We start from the raw sequence: 25530 nt of genomic DNA, 5'->3' as shown, positions 1-25530 counted from the left end.
CAGGTGTATTCTCATTTCTGCTCCTGCATTCAGTCTGTTGCAATATGTTGTTTTAGTTGAAGTGTGTAAAGAAATTATGGCCTTACACATATATTCGTGAATGAAAAGGAGTATGTTAACAGCCTTTTCAAATAATCGTGTATATTCTTCTTTGATATCTTACTAAAACTTGACAAGTGATAGTTTCTTTTTTCTTTTCTTTCTTTTTTTTAAGTAGGCTCCACACCCAGCACAGAGCCCGACATGGGGCTTGATCTCTCAAGATCAAGAATCAGATGCTGAACTGACAGAACCACCCAGGTGCCCAGCAGGTGGTAGTTTCTTTTTTTTAAAGATTTTTTTAAAGTTTATTTTATTTATTTATTTTGAGAGAGAAAGAGAGAGAAAGCAGAGGAGGGGCAGCGGGAGAGGGTGAGAGAGAATCCCAAGCAGGTTCTGCACTTAGCACAGAGCCTGAGGCAGCTCTCAATCCCACGACCCCAAGATCACAACCTGAAATCAAAAGTCAGCCACTTAACCAACTGAGCTACCCGGGAGTCCTTCAACCTACATTTTTTACTCTGTGTCACTAAAATCCTTGGGTCTATCTTGCATTTTATAATTTTATAATTCTTTAAAGTTTATTTATTTATTTTGAGAGAGAGAGGGAGAGAGAGAGAGGCAGAGAGAGAATCCCAAGAAGGCTCCATGTGGTTACCACAGAGCCCCATTCGGTGCTTGAACTCACATACTGTGAAAATGTGACCTGAGCCAAAATCAAGAGTTAGGCACTTAACTGGCTGAGCCACCCAGGTGCCCTTGGTCTATCTTGCATATCTATGTTTTTATAATGGATCTTTTACATGTGCATGATTTTGTTACATAGGCTTTGCTCATTTAGATAATATTCATTCACTGAGTTATGCATCTTTTCCAAATGTTGACACATTTTGTAAGGTATAAGATACTTTCCTAAATACTTTCATAAAATATTTGTTAATATCACCACCCATTTCATCAAAAAAATTTTTTAAGTATTGGGAAACTGTAGAGCTCACAGTGGCAGAGATAAATGTTCTAAAATTCTAACTTTCTCTCAAAAGCTCCAATTTAATCACTGGCAGTAAATACATGGATATTTTTTTTACTTTGCTTTCGAGAAAGTGTTTGCCAAGTACTAGAGTCTGAAATATCATACTTTGTTGGCCAGTCATTCTTAATAGTGTTCCAGGGGTGCCTGGGTAATACGGTCGGTTGAGTTCTGACTTCAGCTCAGGTCATGATCTCCAGGTTTGTGAGTTCAAGCCCCACATGGGGCTCTCTGCTGTCAGCACGGAACTCGCTTCGGATCCTCTGTCCCCTTCTCTCTCTTCTCCTTCCTTGTGTGTGCTCTCTCAAAAATAAATATTTTTTAAAAAAGGAAAAAAGAGGGATGCCTGAGCGGCTCAGTTAGTTGAGCATCTGACTTTTGCTCACATCATGATCTCACAGTTTGTGAGTTCAAGCCCCACATCCAGCTCTGCTCTGACAGCTCGAAGCCTGGAGCCTGCCTCAGATTCCATGTCCCTGTCCCTCTCTCTCTCTGCCCCTCCCCCACTTGTGCTCTGCCTCTCTCAAAAATAAACAAATATTTTTTAAAAAGTAATGGTGTTCCGTTAAAAAAAAGGTAGCCAGTTTAGCTCATGACTCAAATATTACACAAAAGTTTTCCTCAAGACAACCACTGTTTTGGGCATACTTGCCATCTCAACATTCAGAGTATGAAAAAGACGTGTACTCAAGGGTCCAGATTTAATGAAGTCAATACTTTTTTTTTAATGTTTATTTATTTTTGAGAGAGCGCAATCAGAAGAGGGACAGAGAGGGAGGGACAGAGGATCCAAAGCGGGCTCTGTGTGCTCAACCAATGGAGCCACCCAAGTGTCCTGATGAAGTCAGTACTTTTACTGCTTCTAATATTCTTTTTTTTTTTTTTCTAGGAGAGAGAGAGAGAGAGAGAGAGACAGCGTGAGCAGGGGAGGGTCAGAGAGAGAGGGAGTCACAGACTGAAACAGGCTCCAGGCTCTGAGCTGGCAGTCAGCACAGAGCCCGACACGGGGCCCGAACCCACGAACCGCGAGATCATGACCCAAGAAAAAGTCGGACGTTTAACCGACTAAGCCACCTAGGCGCCCCAATACTTTTACTGCTTCTAATGAAGTACCTTCATTCTCAAGTGAAACTGGATTTTTTTTTCCTTGCAGGTGCATGGTGGTGAATGACGCAGTGATTTGTGGGTATAAGTTAGTGCCATTGTCTTGATTAGTGCAACACCACCAACAGTTTTACCCATCATCGCTTTTGCACCATTAGCAAAAATAGAAAATAATGCCTGGTGTTTCTATGAAAAAGGTTTTGACCTCAGAGACTCCCCAAAGGCAGTCTTGGAAGCCCCAGGGCTCTCCAGACCACGCTTGGAGAACACTCCCCAACAATGAGAATGACTTACACCTACATAGAAACGAACCTCCCAGCTATTTATGCTGAGTGAAAGAGGCCAGGCACAAAAGAGTATGTATGATATAATTCTGTATACATACAGGAAATAAAGGGTACAAAAGCCTAGAAAACCCTATAAATGACCTTAAAAGTCAGGATAATGACTATCCTTGGAGAGGTGGGCAGTGCCTGAAAGACAGCAAGAGGGGCTTCCTGGGGTTCTGGTCAAGTTCTTTCTCTTGTTTGGGGGGGGCAATTATACAAGTTTATTCACTTTGTGAAAATTCATCAAGCTCATGTTATGTGTACCTTCCTATGTGTCCATGATACTTGAATTGAGTGGAAAGAAACCTCTCCCTGCTGAAACCCCTGCCCCCAACAACACCAAAAACCCTGAAAGATTTGCCTAAATGAAAACAATACAAGGGTGCCTGGGTGGCTCAGTCAGTTAGTTAAGCGTCCAACTTCTGCTCGGGTCATGATCTCATGGTTCATGGGTTCGAGCCCCGTGTAGGGCTCTGTGTTGACAGCTAGCTCAGAGCCTGGAGCCTGCTTCAGGTTCTGTGTCTCCCTCTGTGTGTCCCTCCCCTGCTCATGCTCTGTCTCTCACTCTCAAAAGTAAGTATTTAAAAAATTAATAAAGCAAAACAAAAGAAAACTGTCTCTGGTGATAATCATGACAAAATCATTGCAAAATATGTGTTTGTGAGGATATCTCAGCGATCAGGCTTTCATTATGTATGTAGCACTTCCTACATGGCAAAGAGGCAGGATGGAAATGCCCTCTAGAGAGGAATGACTGTTTGGTACCATATCTGGAAATGTGTGCATAACGTTAAGCAGGGACATCATCTTGAATTAGCATCAGAGATTTAGTAAGGCAAATTCAGGATGTTGGAGTACATCAGCTGCTTTTGTGAACCTTTCTATGAGGTCCCTCATGAAGGAGACAGACTGAGGATCAAAATGACTCCTGTGAAGGCAGAGAAGGTGCAGTTCTGGTAGAAGAGGCTTCTTGCTGGGGGCCTGCTTTCCAGAAAGGGCCAGGTACCCAAGTTCAAGATAAAGAGTATGGACATAGGAAGGCAAAAATGGGCCTGGGGAGAGGTTGATTGCCAGGCTCTTCAAAAGCACCTCCCTTTGTGAACCCTCTACCGCAGGGGAGTAGCCCACGTGTGGTAAGAGACAGTGGAGGTTCATGGGGGTGGGCATCTCAACTCAGCAAGTCCCAGCTGAAACGCATGGCCTTGCTGTCCAGAATGAAGCTCTTCTGTAACCTCTCTGTCAAATTTCCTGAGTCAGAACATTCATCCCCTCCCTAGTCACATGAAACCCTCAGAGTCTTTCCTAGGAAAGGGCCAATGAGTGACCCCAGGCCCAGGCAGTCCTGAACACCTGATTGAGCCCCCTGGATTAACAATCCTCTTCGGATCTCAGCCCAGTAACAACCCAAGATCTTATGAACTCTGTGATTATTTTAAGAAGCTGTTTTATGTGACAGCCACATTGTTTTGTGTCCAGTGTAAGGCTGGCCTCAGTGACTTTGATCTTATTAAAGGGACACAGCCATCCTCTAAGTGGGTTTTTAAATTTTTATTTCATTTTTTAAAATTTAAATAGAGTTCACACCCAGCACAGAGTTCAACATGGGGTTTAAACTCTTGACCTGGAGATCAAGACCTGAGCTGAGATCAGGAGTTAGATGCTTAACCAACTGAGCCTCCCAGACTGTCCTTGTCTTTTTTTTTTTTTTTTTAAGTAGGCTCTACATCTAACATGGGGTTCAACTCACGACCCTGAGATTAAGAGTTGTGTGCTCTACCAACTGAGCCAGCCAGGCACCTCCAAGTGAGTTTTTTAAAAAGGAAGCACTGGGTGTTATATGTAAACCAACTTGACAATAAACTATTTAAGAAAAAAAATAAAGAGATGAATAAAGGAAAGACTGAATGTGAATAAATAAATAAATAAGGAAGTCTGAACACTTCCACTGGCTTCCAACCCTGCCATGGTACTCTATCAGATTCCTCAGCCTGGAGCTCAAAGTCTTCTGTAATTTGGTTCCAGCCTTTCTTTTCCCTTGCCTCCCACCTCCCGTCCCCTTCTCCCACTCCCTGCGTTACTGGGTCAACTCCTAGATCCTCTGCTCACTGTGTTCTAGCTCACAATCAAACTTTGCTCCAGAGCATCCTTCACATGCTTTCACCTTCTCCTCCCCAACTCCAGCCCAAACTCTTCACCCAATAAATGGCTGCTCATCCTTCCAGAATCTGCTTCTACCTCTGTTGATGGACCCTCCCTCTTCACTTCCCCCCCAGGAATGACTGATCACCCCCTTCTCTGTGTCTCTACAGTTCCCTCTACATTATATATTGATGCAATTTTTTTTTAGTACATGCATTACAGTCTTTATTAACAAAGCTTTTCCCTTTTTCCCTTGTGAGTATTTCTTATCATTTCTTTACTTGCTTATTACTGCTAGTTGCCTATATTGGTGTGCTGGGGCTGTCATAACAAGGACCACAGACTGGGCAGCTTAGACAACAGAAATGTATTTTCTCACAGTTCTGGAAGCTGGGAAGTCCAAGATCAAGGCATTGGCAGGTTTGGTCTTTTTGAGGCCTCTGTCCTTGGCTCAAGGGCTACCTTCTCTCTGAGTCTTCACATGGCCTTCCCCATGTGTTTGTCTATGTCCTAATCTCTTCAGTCATGTTGAATTACGACCCACCTTAATAAGCTCTTTTTAACTTAATTACCCCTTTAAAGATCCTATCTCCAGATATGGTCACTTTCTGAGGTGCTAGCGATTCGGACATCAACACATGAACTTTTGGGGGACACAGCTCAGCCCCATAACATCACCCCACTAAGAATTTGACACCCAGTTTATTATTAGAGATGACGGATAGTGTTCTTGCCTTCAGAAGTCTAATTTAGAACATCTGTCACCTATATTAAATTCAACCCAGAGCATGAAAGAAATCACTTCGGCACCTCTTGGGTACCTCGCTGGCTCTCAAGGTGAATAAGATGATTGTTCTACAATTTCTCATAGGCAGGTAGAGCACTAGGGACCACAGACAACAACCATTCTCTGGAAAAGGCAGTTTGGTGCCAGTGGGCAAGTCCCTGACATGGGCATCTTCTTGTCAAGGTACTTCTTGCCAGCAAGAAGGCTTTTGCCCTTCAGGGTTCTGTATCCACTTCATCTTCTGTGTACCAATGGCCTATGAGCAGTGAAATTCCCAGGATCGTTCTCAGGATGCTGATCTCCATGGCCTTTCTTTAATGAGATGGTCCCTCCATCTGGTGGTATATGTAAATATTGCTTCTTTGGCTCTCAATCCTTCTTTCCCCCTGAACTGGAGTCCCATGAGAGTCATGAGTTTGGATTTCCAATGGGTGGTCTGTGATGGCTGGATCTCAGGACAAGACTGAGGCTCACATCTGTTGATGTGAGCCCCCTGTTGGCTAATCCAGGGGGCTTGATGGTGCCCTGGCATTCTTCCAACGTGGTGACTGAAAGATAGCTGGTGTCATCTATCCCAGAGGGGGATACAGGAGCAGACCTCACATACCGGTCACCTTGATCTATCCAGGACACACTCTGAAGCGTTTTTGTTTTTTGGAGCTCAACCAGCAAGTCCTGATCAGATTTTTCTCAGGCATCTCTTTGAGATTTTGAGTGCTTTACAGCTTCTCTATTGATGCTGTTTTTAGCAAATTTATTCAACAAGTATTTATTGAGTGGCTCCTGTGTGCTAGTCACTATGCACTAGAGGAAGAGTAGTGAGCAGAGAAGGAAGGAAGGAAGGAAGGAAGGAAGGAAGGAAGGAAGGAAGGAAGGAAGGAAAAGAAAGAAAGAAAGAAAGAAAGAAAGAAAGAAAGAAAGAAAGAAAGAAAGAAAGAACACACCCAGTCCTCAGACAGTGTACCACAGTGGAAGAGAGAGCATTCCTTGAATAATAACTAATCACCAATCCATACATAATTACAAATTGTAGATGGGCTCTAAAGGGCTATTTCAAAGGGGACACTGATCTACCCCAAACTGTCTGAGACACTTTCTGTGAGAAAATAGTATTTGATCCAATGACTAAATGATGAATAAGCTAAGTGTAGGTGTTCAACATACATTTGTAGAATCTGATTCTTCCCTTAGAAGCTTCCTTTTACAACATGGATATGAAAAGAGACAGACAAAGGAGAAGAGAAAGCAATAGGCGTGGGGTGGGGTTTGCAGTAGAAAGAATCTGGAAATTGGTAAACTTCCTGGGTTTCAGATCAGAATCAGAAATTAACAGTCCATGAGGTCACTCAGGCATGCCACTCGCTCTCTGCCTTCCACTTATTTATAATACTTTGAGATTAGACTGGTTCAAGATTTTCCAAAGCAGATACACATACCACTGATGCTAGGCAAAATTATTTTAATTGATACATGTTTTCACACTAATAGTTTTTTTTTCAGTTTACTTACTTTGAGGGAGGAGGCCAGGCAGAAAAAGGAGAAAGAAAGAATCCCAAGCAGGCTCTGTGCTGACAGTGCAGGGCCTGATGTGGGGCTCAACAGTGATATCATGACCTGAGGAGAAATCAAGAGTTGGACGCTTAACTGACTGAGTCACCCAGGCGCCCCAACAGTTATTCATTTTAATATGAATATAAGCAATATAAACACAATATAAAACCCATGATTTCAAAAACAGTATTGCTCAGGAGAAGGTAAAATGGGGCTAAGACTTCCACTCCCTAAGTTGGTGAGTCATCTGCTCACAGCAAGCAACTGGAAAACCAGGGATATGATGAAACAATGCTTTTCAGACCTTGGCCAGCACGCAGCACTAGCCTGGGTGCCCAAGAATAAGATAACAAATGAGCTGAGTGAGCCCTATCACTACCCCAGCTTATGCCTGGAAGCAATTTCCGGATCAGAGAGGGGGGTGAGGAGGAGCAATCTCATCAGAACCCAGGAGCCTTATCAAGTGGAAGAGATAGAGATCAGAACTCAGAGAGAGTCAGGCAGCTAAAAATCTTAAGGCATGATTTTGGAAAGGGCAGGATTGTGGAGTTCATATTATACATGGAAGTAAAACCATAAAAGATGAAGAGAGAGATGGAGGTATGTTCTTGTAAGCTTCTCAGATTAAACTCGAAGTGGTATAACATTATTTAAAGATGGGTTGTGATAAGGTCAGCATGCATGTTATAAACCTTCGTGAAATCATTAAAATAGTAATACAAAGAAGAAAGCTAATAGTAGAAAGAAAGAAGAAAGCCAATAGTAGAGAGAAAAATGGAAATCTCAAAATTACTCAATTAAGTCCAAAAGAAGGCAGGAAAAAAAATAGGGGGGTCAAATAGAAAACAAATGCAAGACAATCTACACGGATTTAGACCCAATCACATTAAGAATTATATTAAATTAAAATAGTTTGATCCCTTTAGTTGACATAAAAATGGATAAAAATGCAAGACCCAACTATACCTGTCAACAAACCTACAGTTATAGCTGGAAGGCTCAAGACTCCACTCTCACTAATTACAAGAGCAAGGCGACAGGAAATCAGGAAGGGTGTAGCTTTTAACACTGACCTAGTTGACAAGTATAGAACACATCACTGAGGAGGAGCAGAAAACACATCCTTTCCAAATGTACATAGGAAATATACCAAAAAATCCCCGGCCCTGTAATGAGTCTTAATGAATTTTTTAAAGTTGGACAGATTTCATGGTATGTTTTTTTTTTAATGTTTTATTTATTTCTGAGAGAGAGAGAGAGAGAGAGACAGCATGAGCAGGGGAGTGTCAGGGAGAGAGGGAGACACAGAATCTGAAACAGGCTGCAGGCTCTGAGCTGTCAGCACAGAGCCCATCACGGGGCTCAAACCCACAAACCGTGAGATCATGACCTAGCCGAAGTTGGACGCTTAACCGACAGGCACCCCTCATGATATGTTTTCTAACTACAAATAAATTAAATTAGAAATCCGAGAAATATCTAAAAAACTCTCCCAATTAATAGAAAAACATTTTTTTAAGTTTATTTATTGATTTTGAAAGAGAGAGAGTGGAGAAGGGGCAGAGAGAGGGGGAAGGAATCTCAAACAGGCTCAGCAGCACAGTGCCTGAGGTAGGGCTTGAACTCACAAACTGTGAGATTATGACTTGAGCCAAAGTCAGACGTTTAACTGACTGAGCCACCCAGGCACCCTAAACCCAATTCTAAATAACCCATGAGTCAACAAAGAAATCACAAGGGAAGTGAGAAAATGTTTAAAATGAATGGAAACTAATGTGTGTGCGTGTGTGTGTGTGTGTGTGTGTGTGTGTGTGTGTGTAAATAAACTGGGGCACCAGGGTGGCTTAGTCAGTTGAGTGTCCAACTCTTGTTTTAAGTTCAGGTCATGGTCTCATGGCTCATGGGCTCATCAGGCTCCGTGCTGATAGTGCAGAGCCTGCCCGGGATTCTCTCTCTCCCCCTTTCTGCCCTTCCCCTGCACATTCTCTCTCAAAAATAAATAAACTTTAAAAAGAATTTTAAATATATATATCAAAACTAAAATTTGCCTTTCAGAAGACACTAAAAAAATAATTTTTACGTATTTATTTTTGAGAGACAGAGACAGAACGTGAGGAGGGGAGGGACACAAGAGAGAGCAAGACACAGAAACTAAAGGAGGCTCCAGGCCCTGAGCTGTAGGCACAGAGCTCAATGTGGGACAGTGAGACCATGACGTTAGCTGAAGTCGGCCGCTTGACAGACTGAGCCACTCAGGTGCCCCCAGAAGACACTCTTAAGAAAATGCAAAGGCGGTCTCGCTCCACCCCTGCCGGCCTCTCCTCCAGCTACCCTCCAGGCACCTTTGAGAATCCTGACACACTCTGCAGATAGAGAGTTCCCTGGGAGCCTGTGCAAGCAAGTCAAGCTAGGCAATAACTCGCAGAACTGGAGAATGCAGAGCAACTAAGGTCACCTATCAGGCTCACCGCCTCAGCAGGAACAAGGGAAGTCAGGTCATGGGGACCAGAGGTGGCATTCGTGGTTGTGCAGCTTGGCTCACAGGAGCTTTCCTTTTTTCATCTGGATGCCTGAAGAATTGCTTCTTTTCCTATATTTTTTTTCTCAAAGTTTTGCCTTCCTTATTTAGGCCCTTTATCCATATGCGGTTGATGTGTGTGTATGTGTGTGTGTATGTGTGCGTGTGTGTGTGTGTGTGTGTGTGAAGGAGGGATCTACTTTCTTTTTTTTCCAGATAGATAATCAGTCTTCTCAAGAATCTATATATTTTTTAAAGAATTAATTTTATTTCTTAAATATTTATTTATTTTGAGAGAGAGAGAGTGTGTGTGTGTGTGCACCCATGGAGGCGGTTACAGAGAGAGGGAGAGGGAGAATCCCCAGCAGGTTCCGAGATACCAGCGCAGAGCCCGACATAAGGCTCAAACTCACGAACCATGAGATACGACTGAGCAGAAACCGAGAGTCAGATGCTTAACCAACTGAGCCACCCAGGTGCACCAAGAACATATACTGATGAGGGCATCCTTTTTTCCCCTGCGACGCCAGCTGTCATATGTCAGATTTCCATTTATGTGTAGAATTGTTTCTGAGCTTCTGATCTATTCCACCAATCTATTCCTCTATTAATGCCACACTGTCTTACTTACTATATATTTATAAGTCTTGCAATAAAGTGGAGTAAGTCTTCTTACCTTATTCTTCATCAGGAGTGTATTGACTTTTTTTTGGTGGGGGGCTCTGGATTATTGTATACATTTTGTAACTGGTTTAACTAATTCCTCCAAAATTTAGTTTGGGATTACATTGTACCAAAGGTCAATTTGGGGGAAGACTGATCTTTAGAATATTGGGTAAACCTTTTCTTGAACATGGTATATCCCATTTATTTTACCATGCTTATAAATACTGTTTATCAGATTTTTTGGTGCTTGCTTTATGATCTAGTATATAATCATTTTCATAAATATATATCTGAAGGTAACATCTATTCTCCTGATGCGTGCAATATTCTATATATGTTCATTAGATCAAGCTTGTTAATTATGTTGTCAAAATATAAAGAAAATGAAAAGTGAAATGAGTAAGAGAAAATATACATACTACTTAGGGACTCATATCCAAAATAGAAAAAGAACTCTTACAACTCAATTATAAGAAGACAAACAACTCGAGGGGGGAGGGGGGATGGGCATGGAGGAGGGCACTTTGGGGATGAGCACTGAGTGTTATGTAGAAACTAATTTGACAATAAACTATTTGTAAAAAAAAAAAAAAAAAGAAGACAAACAACTCGATTTAAATAATGGGCCAAGGGGCACCTCAGTCAGTAGAGCATGTGACTCTTGATCTCAGGGTTGTGGGTTCAAGCCCCACATTGGGTGTAGAGATTACTTAAAATATTTTTTAAAATTTTTAATGTTTATTTATTTGTTTGGGGGGGGGTTGTGAGTGGGGGAGGGGCAAAGAGAGAGAGAATCCAAAGCAGGTTCCAGTTTCTGAGCTGTCACTACAGAACCCTATGCGGGGCTCAAACTCAAGAACTGTGAGATCATGACCTGAGCCAAAGTTGCCTGCCTAACTGACTAACCCACCCATGCACCCCCAAAAATAAAATATTTGGGAAAAAGTAATGGGTGAAAACAAACAAAACCCCCAAAACTTGACAAAAGAAGATGAAAAAGGCCAGCAAGCACAAGTAAAAATGCACACAATTAGCCATCAGGGAAATGCATATTAAATCCACACTAATACACCACTACACGTCCATTGCAATGGCCGGAATTAAAGACTGTGGATGAAAATAAGGAACACCTGGAACTCTCATTCTTGCCAGGTGAAAAGTAAAACAGTACAACCACTTTGGAAAACAGTTTGACACTTAATACATAACTCAGCAATTCCACAGCCAGAGAAATGAAAACAGGTATCCACCCAAAACATGTACATTAATGTTTCTAGCAGCATTATTCGAAATAGCCTCAAACTGGACACAACAACTCAATGCCCATCACTTGGGGAGTAACGGAACAAATTGTGCTATATCTGTGCAATGGATTTCTACTCAGTAGCGAAAGGAATAAACTATTGGGCCACGAAAACACAGAGAAACCTCAAAAACATATGCTGACCTAGCCTCGTACAATGAAAACTATAAAACATTGCTGAAAGAAGATATAACCAAATGAAAATACATCCCATATTCGTGGACTGGAAGTATTAATACTGTGAGGCTGTCAATACCACCCAAAGAAATTTACAGATTCAGTGCAATCTCTATCAAAATCCCAGTGACACTTTTTTTAGAGAAACAGAAAAACCCATCCTAAAATTCATATGGAATCTCAAGGGACCCTAAATAGCCAAGGCAATCTTGAGAAAGGAAAAACAAAGCAGCAGGAGTCACATGTCCTAATTTCAAACCTTAGCTGCAAAGCTACAGTACTCAAAACAGTGGGGGCCTGTCATAAAACAGACATATAGACTGACGGAATAAAGAATCCAGAAATGAATTCTCAAATGTACAGCCAAATGATTTCTTACAAGTGTGTAGGACCATTTAATGGGGGAAAGAAGAGTCTTTTCAACAAACTGTGCTGGGAAAAATGCATATCCACATGCAAAAAAAAAAAAAAAAAAAAAGAATTACCGAATTCCATATAAAAAAGTGATATAAAAATGGATCAACCTAAATGGAAAATCTAAAACTATAAAATCAGGGGCATTTGGCTGGTTCAGTTGGTAAGCATCTGACTCTTGATCACAGAGTCATGAGTTCAAGCCCCAAGTTGGGCACAGAGCCTACTTATAAATAAATAAATGAAATAAGCAAAAGCTTCATGACATTGGATCTGGCAATTACAGATTGCCAAATCTTGAGATTTCTTAGCTGTGACACCAAAGGTATAGGTAGGTGTCTATTTAAAAACAGACAAACAGGACTTCATGAATAATTAAAAATTTTGTGCACCAAAGACAATATCAACAGGGTAAAAAAAAGGCAACGCACAGAATGGGAGAAAATATTTGGGAATCATATTTCTGATAAAGGATTAATATTCAGACTATATAGAGAACTTAACAGCAAAGAAACAAATCCATATAAAAATGGCCAAAATATTGAACGGACATCTCTTCAAAGAAAATATACAAATGGCCAAGAAGGACATGAAAAAATGCTAAAGATCATTAATCATTAGGGAAATGTAAATCAGCACTTCAATAAGATATTATTTCATACTCATTAGGATAGCTATGATCAAGAAACAGAAAATAATAAGGACTGGTAAGGATGTGGAGAAATTGGAACCATTGTATACAGTCAGTGGAAATGTCAAATAGTGGAAAACAACATGATATTTCCTAGAAAATTAAAAATAGAATTACCAGGGGCACCTGGGTGGCTCAGTTGGTTGAGTGTCCGGCTCCTGATTTTGGCTTGGGTCATGATCCCAGGGTTGTCAGATGGAGCCCTGTGTCAGGCTCCCTGCTTGGGATTCTCTTTCTCTCTCCCTCTGTCACTCTCCCCTGGTTTTGCTTTCTCTCTCTCTTAAAAAATAAAAATAAAAGAGATGGAATTACCATTTGATCTAGTGATTCCACTCTCAGTATGTACCCAGAAGAACTGAAAGCAGGTTTAAAAGAGATCACTGTACACCATGTGCATAGCAGCATTATTCACAATAGTTAAAACATGAAAGCAACCCAGTGTCCATGGACAGAGGAATGCATAAGCAAAATGTGGTGATGCACACAATGGAATATTACTTGGCCTTAAAAAGGAAGGACATTCTGACACATGCTACCACATGGGTGAATCTTGAGAATGTTCTGCCTAGCGACATAAAACCAGTCACAGACAAATCCTGTGTCATTCCACTTACACGTAGTGCTTAGAGCAGCGATAACCATAGGGACAGAAAGTAGAAAGGTGCCAGGGGCTGGGTGGAGTGGGGAATGGGGAGTTATTGTTCCACGGGTATAGAATTTTGGTTTTGCAAAATGAAAACGGTTATGGAGACAGATGGTGATGATGTTTGCACAACATCCATTATGAATATATTTGATACAGCTGAGGCGTACCCTCTTGAAGATGGTTAAGATTTAAGATTTTGTTGTCTGCATTTTACCACAATACAAATAATTGAGAAAATAAGCATACGTTGAGCAGAAGAAACCAGACACAGAGTGCATGCTTTATGATCTCGTTTATCTGAAACTACAGAAAAAGCAATTCTAATCTAAAGTGAAAGAAAGCAGTAAGTGGTTGCTTAGCACCCAGGGCTGGATGTAGTGGATCAACCACTACAGGTTGAGGAAGGAGCACCAGAGAATATTCGAGGGTGATGGGAATGATCTGTATCTCGATTGCAGCGGTGGTTATATGCGTGGGCACATAAATCTGTCAAAACTCAGAAATGTACACTTACACTGGCTGCGTCGTATTGCAGATAAATCATTCTGCAATAACACTGATTTAAAAAAAAAAAAAAGCAATGCGCAAGAATAGCAGGAAATTACTGCATCTGAAAGCAGATCGAGTTCAGGAATAATTTCCTCCATGGCCAGACTAGCGGAGCTTCATCGAGATAAAACTGATGGCAATACCTGCCGCTCTTGGGAACACAAGTGATGATGATATACAGAGTGTGGAAATGGCAGTCCTCTATGATTATAAATGACTTTACAGGTGGCAGGCACATTAAGCTAATTGTAACCAGAAAGTGAAATACAGGAAGCAGTGCTACAATGACTCACAGAGGTGTATGAATTATACCCCAGCTTTCTGGAAGCTTCAGAGGGCTCTTATGTGGCACACCTTCCACCATAACTTCATGGAAGTATAGCCAGGACACATGATACGAGTTTCCATAGATGGGAATTCACACGCCTCGGCCCAGGAAAAGAGCAAAGCATCGCTTCTTGGCAATAGTTTTGTCTGCAGGCAGATACCTTTTGCCCTTTCTGATTCTGGGTGATGGTTAACATTGAAAGCAAAAAAAAGAAAGAAAAAAGTGACTCCTCTTATTGACATATAACTCTGCTTTTTCCTTAACTAAAAATATGGAACAAAAATCCCTTCTGGGGCGCCTGGGTGGCTTAGTCGGTTGAGCGTCCGACTTTCGCTTAGGTCATGGTCTCGCGGTTCGTGGGTTCAGGCCCCGCGTCGGGCTCTGTGCTGACTGCCAGCTCGGAGCCTGGAGCCTGTTTCAGTCTGTGACTCCCTCTCTCTCTGACCCTCCCCTGTTCACGCTGTCTGTCTCTCTCTCTCTCCTAGAAATAAATAAAACATTAAAAAAAAAAATCCCTTCATATGTTGGACTGATCACAAACTATTCCATCCTTCTCTTTTTTAAATTAAATTAAAATTTATTTTATTTATAATAAAATATATATTTTATATATTATAAGTATATATAATAAAATAAACTTTATTTAAAAAATTTTTTTGAATAAGTCCTATACCCAACGTGGGGCTCGAACTCACAACCCCAAGATCAAGAGTTTCATGGTCTACCAACTGAGCCACACAGGCCCCCCTAATTTTTTTTTTTTTTAGTTTTTAGTTTAATTCCAGTTAGTTAACATACAGTGTAATGTAAATTTTAGGTTGCCATCCTCTTAAAGAAGCCAATTTTCAGTTCTATGTTTCACACCTTGATTTTCATTTTTATTTGTATTTTATTGGTCGGTTTATTGGTTTATTGGTTAGTTTCCTCTAATTATAACTTTTTAAGAATTCAATAACATTGTTTTATTTCCTGGAGTCTATTTTTATGATCACTTTCTGCATATGGAAAGTGAGAATTATTTTCTATTTATAGACGTTAATAAGGCTTCCCTTAAAATAAATATATTTTGGGGCACCTGGGTGGCTCAGTCGTTTGAGTATCTGACTTTAGCTCAGGCCATGATCCTGTAGTTTGTGGGTTCAAGCCCTGCATGGGGCTCTGTGCTGACAGCCTGGAGCCTGCTTCGGATTCTGTGTCTCCCTCTCTCTTTGCCCCTCGCCCACTCGTACTCTGCCCCTCTCTCTCTCAGAAATGAATAAACATTAAGAAATTTTAAAATAAATATATTTTGACAAAAATGAATCAGTCTAAAGAACAAAATATTACTTATGGGCAATAGGTCACTTAAGCAAATATTGTGATATTACCACACTGCTCAAAAGCCTAAGGTTTGTTAAAGGCTGTTCCCTTTCCTGCTCTGTTTTGTGGTTCAGTGACAGGGCAGGTGTGGGGTCCTCTGTGACATCTTGGTAAGATGGAGCAGGGCCAGCAAATCAAAAACAACAATGACAATTAGCTGAATCTTCAAAAGCGTGTGCCATGGGACCATACCACCCTCTTTCCTGGGCAACTATCTACTGACCTGCTGGTCAATCCTCCTCATTCACTGAAGATTTTAGGAACAGTCTTATTCCATGCCCCACCCCTGCTTCCTACATCTTTCTTGATGATTTAATATCCTTCTACATAATCTATCTACACCCAGCCATTCGTTTCTTAATCCCTCCCCTTCGATGATCTCCACCTCCTCTCTACCCCAGGCACCGTCATCGTGGGGCTTCAGCGTTACCTGGGCTTCATCATTACCAACAACTGCATCACCTCCAAAATCCCAATGTCAAGCATACCTCTCTTTGACCCACTCCTATCTCTCTAGCTCCTTTCTTTCCCCTGCATCTAAGCAGGTGGCTGGAGAAAGCCCCATATCCTTGCTGCTTGGCCTCACTTTAAATCTCTGATCACAGAACTCCAGGGCCAGCAAGTTCATTGCATTCAGCTCATCATTTCTCTCTCCTTCACAAAACTCCAAGATCTTCTCCCCGACCTCATTCTCAGCTAATGTCCCTTCTGGTTTCCCGGAGATTTGGCTCCATCGTATTACATGTCTGAGCAGCATTTGGCAACACGGATAATTTTCCTCCTTGTCAAAACACTTTGTCTCTATGGCCTCTGAAATCCCACACTCTCCAGGTTTTCCTTCTTCACTGGGCTTTCCTCCTCAGCACCCTCCTCTACTTTGCACAAGTTGAAGTGACCCTGAGCTCCATCCTCTCCCCTCTATCTACTGCACTCATTCCCTAGGTATGAGTATAGACAGTCCCATGGCTTTATACATTATCTATATCTTAGTGACCCCCAGTTTAAATCCCTAGCCTGAATTATCCTGACTTTCTGAATCTGCAGACTCATATATCCAAGTGCCTTTTGACTGACATCTCTGTTTGAAGGTCCAGCTGGCAACTTAACGTGTCCAAAACACGTTCACTTTTTCTTACGCTGACCAAAACGTGTCCCCCTCAATTTCCCCCCATATTTGAGAATGGAACCACCATTTACCCAGTTGCACATGCCAAAAACCTTGTGGTTACCCTTGATTCTTTTCTCTCGCACTTTATATCCAATCTATCTGCAAACCTCTCTGTTCTACCTAAAAAATAAAAAAAATAATAATAAATCCCTAATGTGATTATTTCTCACCACCTCCTTCCTGACCATCTTAGGTAAAGTCACCATCAGGTACTAATTATTTAGACTCCTGCAATCGCTTCCTAACTGGCATTTCTGCTTCTACTCAGCTCTCTACAGTCTTTTGTTCAAATAGCCACCAGAATCATCTTTGGAAAATGTTCTTGGAAAAATCAGCCCACACCCCTACTTCCAATTTTCTAGTAGTTTCCCATCACAACTAGAATAAAATACAGGTTCTGGGGTGCCTGGGTGGCTCAGTTAAGCGTCCAACTCTTGGTTTCAGCTCAGGTCATGATCTTACAGTTCCTGAGTTCGAGCCCCATATCAGGCTCTGCGCTGGCAAGTCAGAGCCTGCTTGGGATTCTCATTCTCTCCTCTCTCTCTACCGCTCCCCTGCTCATACTGTCTCTTTCAAAATATATTTTTTTAAGAAATCCCAATTCCTTATTAAGACCTTCTATGAGGGCACCTGAGTGGCTCATTCAGTTAAACATCCAGCTCTTGATTTGAGCTCTGGTCATGATCTCACACTTTGTGGGATGAAGCCCCACGTCAGGTTCTGTGTTGACAGTGCACACTCTGCTTGGGATACTCTCACTCCTCTCTCTGCCCCTCCCCCCCCCAATAAATAAGTACACATTTAAGAAAAAGACCTTCTATGATTTGGCCCCCTACCACCTGGCCAACCCCCATTCTCTACCATTCTCTGTCTCACTCACCGCACAGCAGGCTCGATGTTTTCCTAACACACCAGGCATATCCCTTGTGCTTGAAGTGTTTTTCCTCCAGGTGGTCACTATGGCTCTCACCTCCTTATGTCGTTCCCTATTCTGCTGAAATGTCCTCTCCTCAGAAGACTCCCTGACCACACTGGTATCCTATTCACTATCCCTTTTGCTGCTTTATTTTTCCTATGTGTTTTTTTTTTTTTTTCGTGAACACTTCCTGCCTGGGCTAGTATTTTAGTTCATTAGTTTGCTTGTTAGCGAGTTCTCTAGTTACATATTCACCCACTAAAATACAAGCTTCAGCAAAACAGGGATCCTCCATACCGTTGTATCCCCAGTTCCTAGAACAGTGCCTGGCCGACAGGAAGCTCTCCGAAAATATGTATTGAATGAAGGATATGCCAAAGGCAAGGGGTGCAAATAAACGCATATCCAGTGGATTTTCATGGGCACCTGCTTCTCCCCACCCCCACCCCCGACCTGTTATCTCTAGGGAGATGGCGACACTTCCTGGGGTGGCGGGAAGGGCATCTCAGTTTCCTTCCTCCTCCTACCTCGTGGGGGAGTCAAGACTCAGTGGGTGGTGAGCTGACAGGCGTCCCTCTCTATGGTCTTACTCCCCAGGCCCCTCCTCCCTAGCACCCGGCGTGCCTCTATGGTTCTTCCTGTCATTAGTCGGGAGGGGGCGCTGTGCGCAGGCGCGGGGTGAAGCCGCGGCGGGGCCGGAAGGAGTGCAGCGGCAGCCTCGGAGGCGGCGGCTACGAAGCTGTCGGCGGCCGCTCCCGGTGACTGAAAGCCGCGGCGACAGAGGCCGCCGAGCCCGCCTGGCGAGCCGGCGAGCTGAGTGGCGAGTAAGTGTCGGCCGCGGGGTGCGTCCAGCTCCTCGGCAGGCCGTGTGAGGCGAGTGGCGTCTCCGCCCGGCGCCTCCATTAAGCCCCGGGGTGGGGGCGGGGGCGGGGGCCTCGGCCGTGAGGGGCGGCGGGGCCGCGGAGTCAGGGACGCGGGCCTGGCCCGGCGGCCGCACGAACGCGAGCGGGCCCGGGGCCGCGCGGGGCGCCGCCGAGCGACGCGAGCCGCGGGGCCGGCGGCGAGGCGGGAGCCACAAAGGCGCGGGCGGCCGGCGGACCCTCCCCCGCTCCCGCCACTTCGGGAAGTTTCGCGGGCCGGTCCTCCGGCCTGCTGCGCGAAGGCGAAAGCGCCGAAAGACCGAGTTTCCCCGGCGGCACCTCGCGGGACGCGGCGTCCGCGGAGCCGAGCGCGGCCTGGAGCGCGCGGACGGCGATGCCCTGTGACTTTGAACTCCGGCGCCCCCGGCCCAGGGGAGCCGGGCCACAGTCCCAAACCCTCCCGACTCGGTTCAGGAGGGCTCTCTTCTCGAGAAAGCTGGCGACTCCCAGCCCTCGTGGGGACATCCAAGTGCGTCAAAATCCTCTGCAGCGCGGGGAACGCGATCCCGTCAAATGTACCTGGAGCGCCGCGCCGTGAACGAGACCGGCGTTCCCGCGTGGGATGTGGCCGAATGCCGTGTGGAACGCTGGTCTCAAAACTTTGGGCCACTCAAGTCTTGTGGGAGACCCCCGCTGAGCGCCTGCGGGGTCCCATATAAACCAGCCAGGAGGCCTTGTAAATAACTCGCATACAGTGTGATGAGTTCCCCGGTACGGCTCGTACTAGGCACTTTGCTAGCGCAAAGAGATTTAAATACTCTTCTGGGGGAGCTGGGAGAGGACAGGGAAGATTTTAGGACAGACCTCAATCTTAGCACGCTTGCCTGAAGACTGCAAAGAGCTTTGTTCTGTTTATTATATAGATAATTTATTGGGTCTGGGGTAGGGAGCGGCGTGAACTTGAGAAAATAGCCCAAGAGAGCTTGGGGCCAGATGGAGTGGCGTGAACTTGAGAAAATAGCCAGAGAGCCTGAGGCCAGATTTTGGATTTCCCCGTAAACTTCTTAAATAGAGGCTAGCGGCAGCAAGTAAACGAGAAGCCTTCCAGCCCCTATGTAGGAATCTGATAAAGGAAGTTGAGATACGAGTCAAGAAAACGGAAAGTTTATGAAATAATGTAGTTGAGAGAGCGTGTTTGCTAACTCCGATAGCTATTTAATGAGCATTCACTATATTCTAGGCTGTGTTAAGATATTTGCAGACCTCAGAACCAATTATCCCGTCTGGCGGTGTTATTTTATCTTCCTTGTCAGTAAGACAAACAAAAACAAAAAACAGCTGGACACCGTTCTAAGGATTTTCTGTAAAACTCTTAATCTTCAATGATGGGGGTTCTGTTATTGTCCTTAGTTTAAAAAGGAAGAAAATGAGGTGCCGAAGAATAACTTTTGAAATCACAGAGCTGGGGCAAAGCTAGAACTTGAACTCCTTTTGGTTCCATAGTTCATGTTCCTAATTATTTTGCTATTGCTGTAAATGATGTTTTTTTCAAAAAGTTTTTCTGGAATATTTACTTTGTGCCAGGCGGTGTGCTATGTCCTGCAGCTATGGAACAAATAAGATGCAGGGTCCTACAATCTCGGAACTGATTTTAGCAGAGGAAATAGAGACTTAATATAGCTTCCCGAGTAAGTGTGGATTATCATTGTGGCAGGCACTTTGAAGGAGTGAGATGTGTTGTCATTGGGTATGTCAGGATAGGTTTGTCTGAGGAAGTCACGTTTAAAATGAGAAACTGAAGGATGAATGCAGTTAATTTGGTCCAGCAGGCTCCGAAAAATAACCAGTCAACCAGAGGAGGAAAGAGCATGGCGTTGGCATGTTCAAGGGACTGAGCCATTGTCCCTGCAGAATGGTGAATGGAGGAGAGGTGTAAGGGGAGGCTAGCTAAGTCAGCAAGGATCATATGAGACACTGTTTCTTAGGCCATGAGATTTTGGCTCTACCATAATGAGATTTTGTGATTTAAAAAAACAACAACAGTAAACCTTAATGCTGTATGAAAGTAGATCAGAGGGTAGAACCCAGAGGCACTGTTGGGGTACAAGAGACAATGGATTCGTGAGTTCATGGAGGAGTCCCTGTTAAAAGATCGTTGAAGACATTGATTTTCTTTTCCCCCTTGTGGATGAGAATGTGCTTGCTTAATCCAATTTCTGAACCAATTTTCGGTTCACATTTGAGGGAAATCTTAAGGTTATATGTTAAACTGTTTAGTGCACCCACTGAAGATCATGAGTTTAACTTTTGGTTTAAAAGCTTTCCTATTGTAGAAAGACACTAATAGGATTTATTTTACTTTATTTTTTTAAGAGAGATCATGAGTGAGCAGGGGAGAGGGACACAGAATTTCTAGAAGGTTTCATGCTCGGTGTGGAGCACAACACGGGTCTTGGTCCCGTGACCCTGGGATCATAACCTGAGCTGAAACCAAGAGTCAGATATTCACCCGACTGAACCATTTTGTCTACATGTTAAAATTTATGCGCATTGCATTTTCTTATTCTGAACTTCTCACCTGCCTTGTTCTTAATAGTATCGCCATCCTCCAGTCACCCATCATCTGGGTCTACTTGGACTCCTTTCTTCCTCTTCCGCAATGGCTCTTTACATACAAACGTCCTGTTGAATCTACCTCTAGTTGGTGTCGTATCTTTACTCGCCCTGCTTACTGTTACCTCTAGTTCATCCCTCACTGCCTCTAGTTTCCTGGGTTTCCTGCTGCCAGACAAATCTACAGTCTTACATATTGCAGTGTGGTTGGTTTTCCTAAAGTACAGGTCTGTGCATTGCTTTTCATTGGTTAGAAAATAAAATTTGAGCTGTGCTTCAGTTATCCATAGATGCATAGCAAACCACCCTCAGACTTAGTAACTTATTAGTCTTATTTGTTGGCAATTTTATGAGTCCAGAGATTGGGAAGGTCTAACCTGGGCTGGTTTTTGGATCCACATGTTGCTAGGAGAGGTGGTACGGTCGGAGGTACTGCTTCCAAAATGCTTTTTCACTCCCATGCATTGGCAGGGACTGCTGGGAGGCTGGACTCCGCCATATTTTCTCTCTCCGGGTAATGTCAGGGCATTCCATGTGGTCGCTCCAGCAGGGTAGTCAGACTTCTTAATGGTGTTTCTGGGCTCCAGGAGCCCAGGTGGAAGTGGCTGAAAGCCGTTCTACTGGGAGCACCTGGGGGGCATCCAGTTCTGAACTTTGGCTCAGGTCATGATCTTGTTCCTGAGAGAGATCTAGCCCTGCACTGGGCGCTGTGCTGACGGCAGGGAGCCTGCTTGGGATTCTCTCTCGCCTTCTCTCTGCCCCTCCCCTGCTTGCAAGCACACGTGCTTGCTCTCTCTTTTTCTTCCTCAAAATAAAGAAGCATTAAAAAAAAACAAAACTGTTCTCTTAAAAGCAAAGTGTGGAACTAGCACAGCATTCGGTTTAACTTACATACAGCTGTCTCGACTCAGCTTCCCTGCCTGCCTGCCTCTCCCAGCTGGAACAGTGTGTATTGCACTAGTACTTTGTACTGTTACGCTAATTTGTAGTGTACTTTAATTGTGTGCATAGTTTCTCTTACTGACTGAACTCACCCAAGTTTTTTGAAGCAAGATCCATGTTAGGTTTTCTTTGTAGCTCCCATAATGCCTAACAACATTTTTATACCCTGTGGCAAGACCACAGTAAATATTTGCTGAACTCTTTAGTGTCTAGAAAAGTCAGAATGTATAAGAAAGCAAAAAAAAAAAAAAAAAGAAATGCCTTAAACTTAATACTTAGTAATAACCTTATTAACTTTTTATTTTGTTGATTTAATATTAACTGTTAGTACAGACTTACAGTAAATGGATATCCAAATAATGGTTAAGATGAGAAGCTGGAATTTGAATGAAGAGCAATAGTCACTTAGAGACACTTGAAAAGCCATGCTGCGAAGACGTGTTGTGGAGCAAGAGATTAACTCCTTAAATTGGAAACCTCTTTTATTACCCCCAAATCAGTGTTGCAGAAGTGACCGACATATTTATGGAGATAACCTCTGGAAAGTGGGAACACTAAAAAAGTCCAGGACCATGCAGTATTGGGAGCATGTGGAAAGAAAAATGGAGATGTAACACAAATAGAAGAATGAGAAGAAAAATTATTTATAACTGAAGAAAATCCTAATGAACTGATTGTTGTCCCGTAAGCCATGTTACCGGTCTCTGGTTATGTATGGCCCTGTTGAACAGCTCCAGTCTCTGACAGAGGAAGATGTTTTTGGAGCCATCCATTCAGCCACCATTTGAGACGCAGGAAATACAGCTATGACTAAGACAGTCAAGGACATGTGGAGAACATGATTCAAATATGGACTTTCTCATATGTTGATACATCCATCCAAGTAAAAGAAGAGGATTTAAAAAATAACTAGTTGTAGGAGGCAGAAGAGAACACAGAATTGTCATCTAATTTTGTTAAATTTTTATGGTATAGTAGTACTACGTATGATTCTCCACAGAATAATGAAGCGATGAAATATATATTAATTTTTGGTTCTGGCTTGGAAGCATTGACTGCTATATTGACTATAAAATGCAGTCATAAATGTACATATGAAAATTTTTACAACACAAGAGGCAAGAACTAAAATACTCTTTTAGGTAGCATTTTTGATTTCTGGATTCCACATTTATTTAACCACTTCCTTCAGCTGTCTGATCAAGAACCTATTTCCACAGGAAAAAATGAAGTTTCTTATAGAAAGAAGTAAAAGTTTAACTGTGAATAGTTATAATAAAACTAGTAAAAAATAACCTGGAAGAGGAAAATAAAGCCCTCCCCTCCCCCCATGTTTGTGTGTATTTTCAACTAATTAATAAACACTGTACATCTATTGTGCGCTTTGATAACAAAATTCTTGTTTTGGTGGCATTTACCATTTGCAAATGGCCTCTCATTTATTTCATCTTCCAACACAGCCTTACAGTAAGAATAACTGTTTCCATTTCATAGGGAATAGTAATAGTCCTAATGTGACACTTGCTATGTGCCAGGTACTATGCTAAACACTTCATATATTTAAATCAATTAATTTTGAAACAACCATTCTTATTTTACAAATGAACGAGGTCCAAGGAATTAAGCAATTTTTGCAGTCACTGATTCACTAAATGATGAAACCAGCATTCATGCTTAGGTAGTTTGATCTGAAGCCCGGATGAGAGGACATGACCTTTGCAGAGAAGCTAGTCAGGAGAAGTTCTGTCATCAGACTCCTTTTCTCGCTGCAACTTGGGGCCTTTTTATGTACCACTCACTCGTGCAGAATCTTGCTCTTAAGTACCACTAGTAATCTGTTTCACCACAAGTTTGACATTTTAACTAAGGTAGATAAAAATGAATCACATTTCTATTTGATTTCCATTGTAAAATTGAAGGAACCTTGTGATAAAAGAAGAAAGGAAAATTGACCAGTAGAATTGAGTGTTCAAAATACTTTTAAAAAATTGTATTTGAAATAAAAGTAAAGTTCTTAAATAGATGCAGTTCAGATTTGACATCAGAACTCTTACCTTTCTACTATGCTCTTTATAAATGATGTCCTGATTATTTCAAGTGGGGTTTGTAATTTTTAAAAATTGAGTTACCTTTGTCCAGTTATAGATACCAGAGAGGTCTGCTGTAAGGCTTAAAACAGTCTTGATACACAACTTAGTATTCTCTAAGTTAGAAAAATGCTAATGTTAATGACTTTTAATTCTTCATTTAATGAGAAGCCAGGGCCTGGGGGCCTACTTTCTCTAACGTATGTGGTTTCTCCCAGGAAGGCAAAGAAAATCTCAATTTTCTTAGAAAGAAAAACGTTGAGTGGGCGGGTTATAGATAGGATCTTGGGACTAAAAAGTCCCCATGGCAGTTAGAATTGTCCTCCTTTGGTTCTTAATTATTTTCACTTTTCTAATTTTCATCTAATTAAAGCAAGAAGATGGTTTAAAAATCAAAGTGCAGAAAGACTTAAAAGCAGTAGTTCTCCCCTGCTGACTGACCCCCCCCCAGTCACTGTTTCACAGAGGCAACCACTTTTTTTTTTTTCTTATAATGACTTTGTTTGCCTAACTTTTCTATTGTGAAATACAGTACACACAAAGAAGTTTCACCCCAAACTGAGCTTGGGCCTGTGCCTAAACTTCATCTAAATGAAGTTATTCAATACATATTTTCTTATGTCTGGATTCCTTCACTCAGCCTTTATGTTTTAGGATCCATCCATGTTGTGTGTGTGACTTCACAATGGCCCTCTCCACCCTCGTATGTATGGTTTTTAATTATGTGAGCATAGCATTATTTGTCCATTCCTTGATTGATGTCTTTTTCAGTTTTTGGCTCTTAGAAAAATACTGCTGTGAATACTCTTGTGCATATAAACACACAGTTTTATAATCTAGATCACTAGTGGTGGGTTGTTGGGTCAGAGCATATTATTTTCCACTATAGTTTATGATAAAGTACCGGACTTTTTTTTTTTTTTTTGCATAGTTGTAGTACCAATTTACTCTCCCACCAGTGGTATGTAAATTTCTCCACTGCTCCAAGGCCTCAACAACTCTCAGTCATTAATTTTCAGACATTTAGCAGGTTTTTTTAAGTTGTTTATTTATTTTGAGAGAGCGAGTAGGGGAGGAGCAGAGAGAGAGAGAGAATCCCAAGCAGGCTTCACACTGTCAACACAGAGCCCAATGTGGGGCTCAAACTCTTGAACCATGAGTTTATGACCGGAGCTGAAGTTAGACATTTTACCAACTGAGCCACCCATGTACCCCTTAGCAATTCTGTGGTATGTAATATCTTGTGAGGGTTTTCTTATCCTTCAAAATAAAACACCCATATTTAAAACCACATAAATGTATGGCCTAATGAAT

The 25530-nt window shown here is 42.4% G+C and overlaps 1 protein-coding gene across 5 annotated transcripts in view; it reads left to right on the top strand.

The window, feature by feature from the left end:
- The first annotated feature begins 18414 nt into the window (after positions 1-18414).
- Positions 18415-25530, top strand: part of RNF216 (ring finger protein 216) — a 155199-nt gene continuing 148083 nt past the window's right edge. For all 5 annotated transcript variants that reach the window (XM_039226039.1, XM_039226037.1, XM_039226036.1 and 2 more), the window contains exon 1: positions 18415-18538. The gene's annotated coding sequence lies outside the window, so the exon portion shown is untranslated. The remainder of the gene's footprint in view (positions 18539-25530) is intronic.

Source organism: Hyaena hyaena, unplaced genomic scaffold (genome assembly GCF_003009895.1).
Source record: "Hyaena hyaena isolate Hyena2069 unplaced genomic scaffold, ASM300989v1 scaffold_20, whole genome shotgun sequence".
Classification (NCBI taxonomy): Eukaryota; Metazoa; Chordata; class Mammalia; order Carnivora; family Hyaenidae; genus Hyaena; species Hyaena hyaena.
Note: the sequence above shows the minus strand (reverse complement) of the source record. Positions and strands in the feature narration are given on the sequence as shown.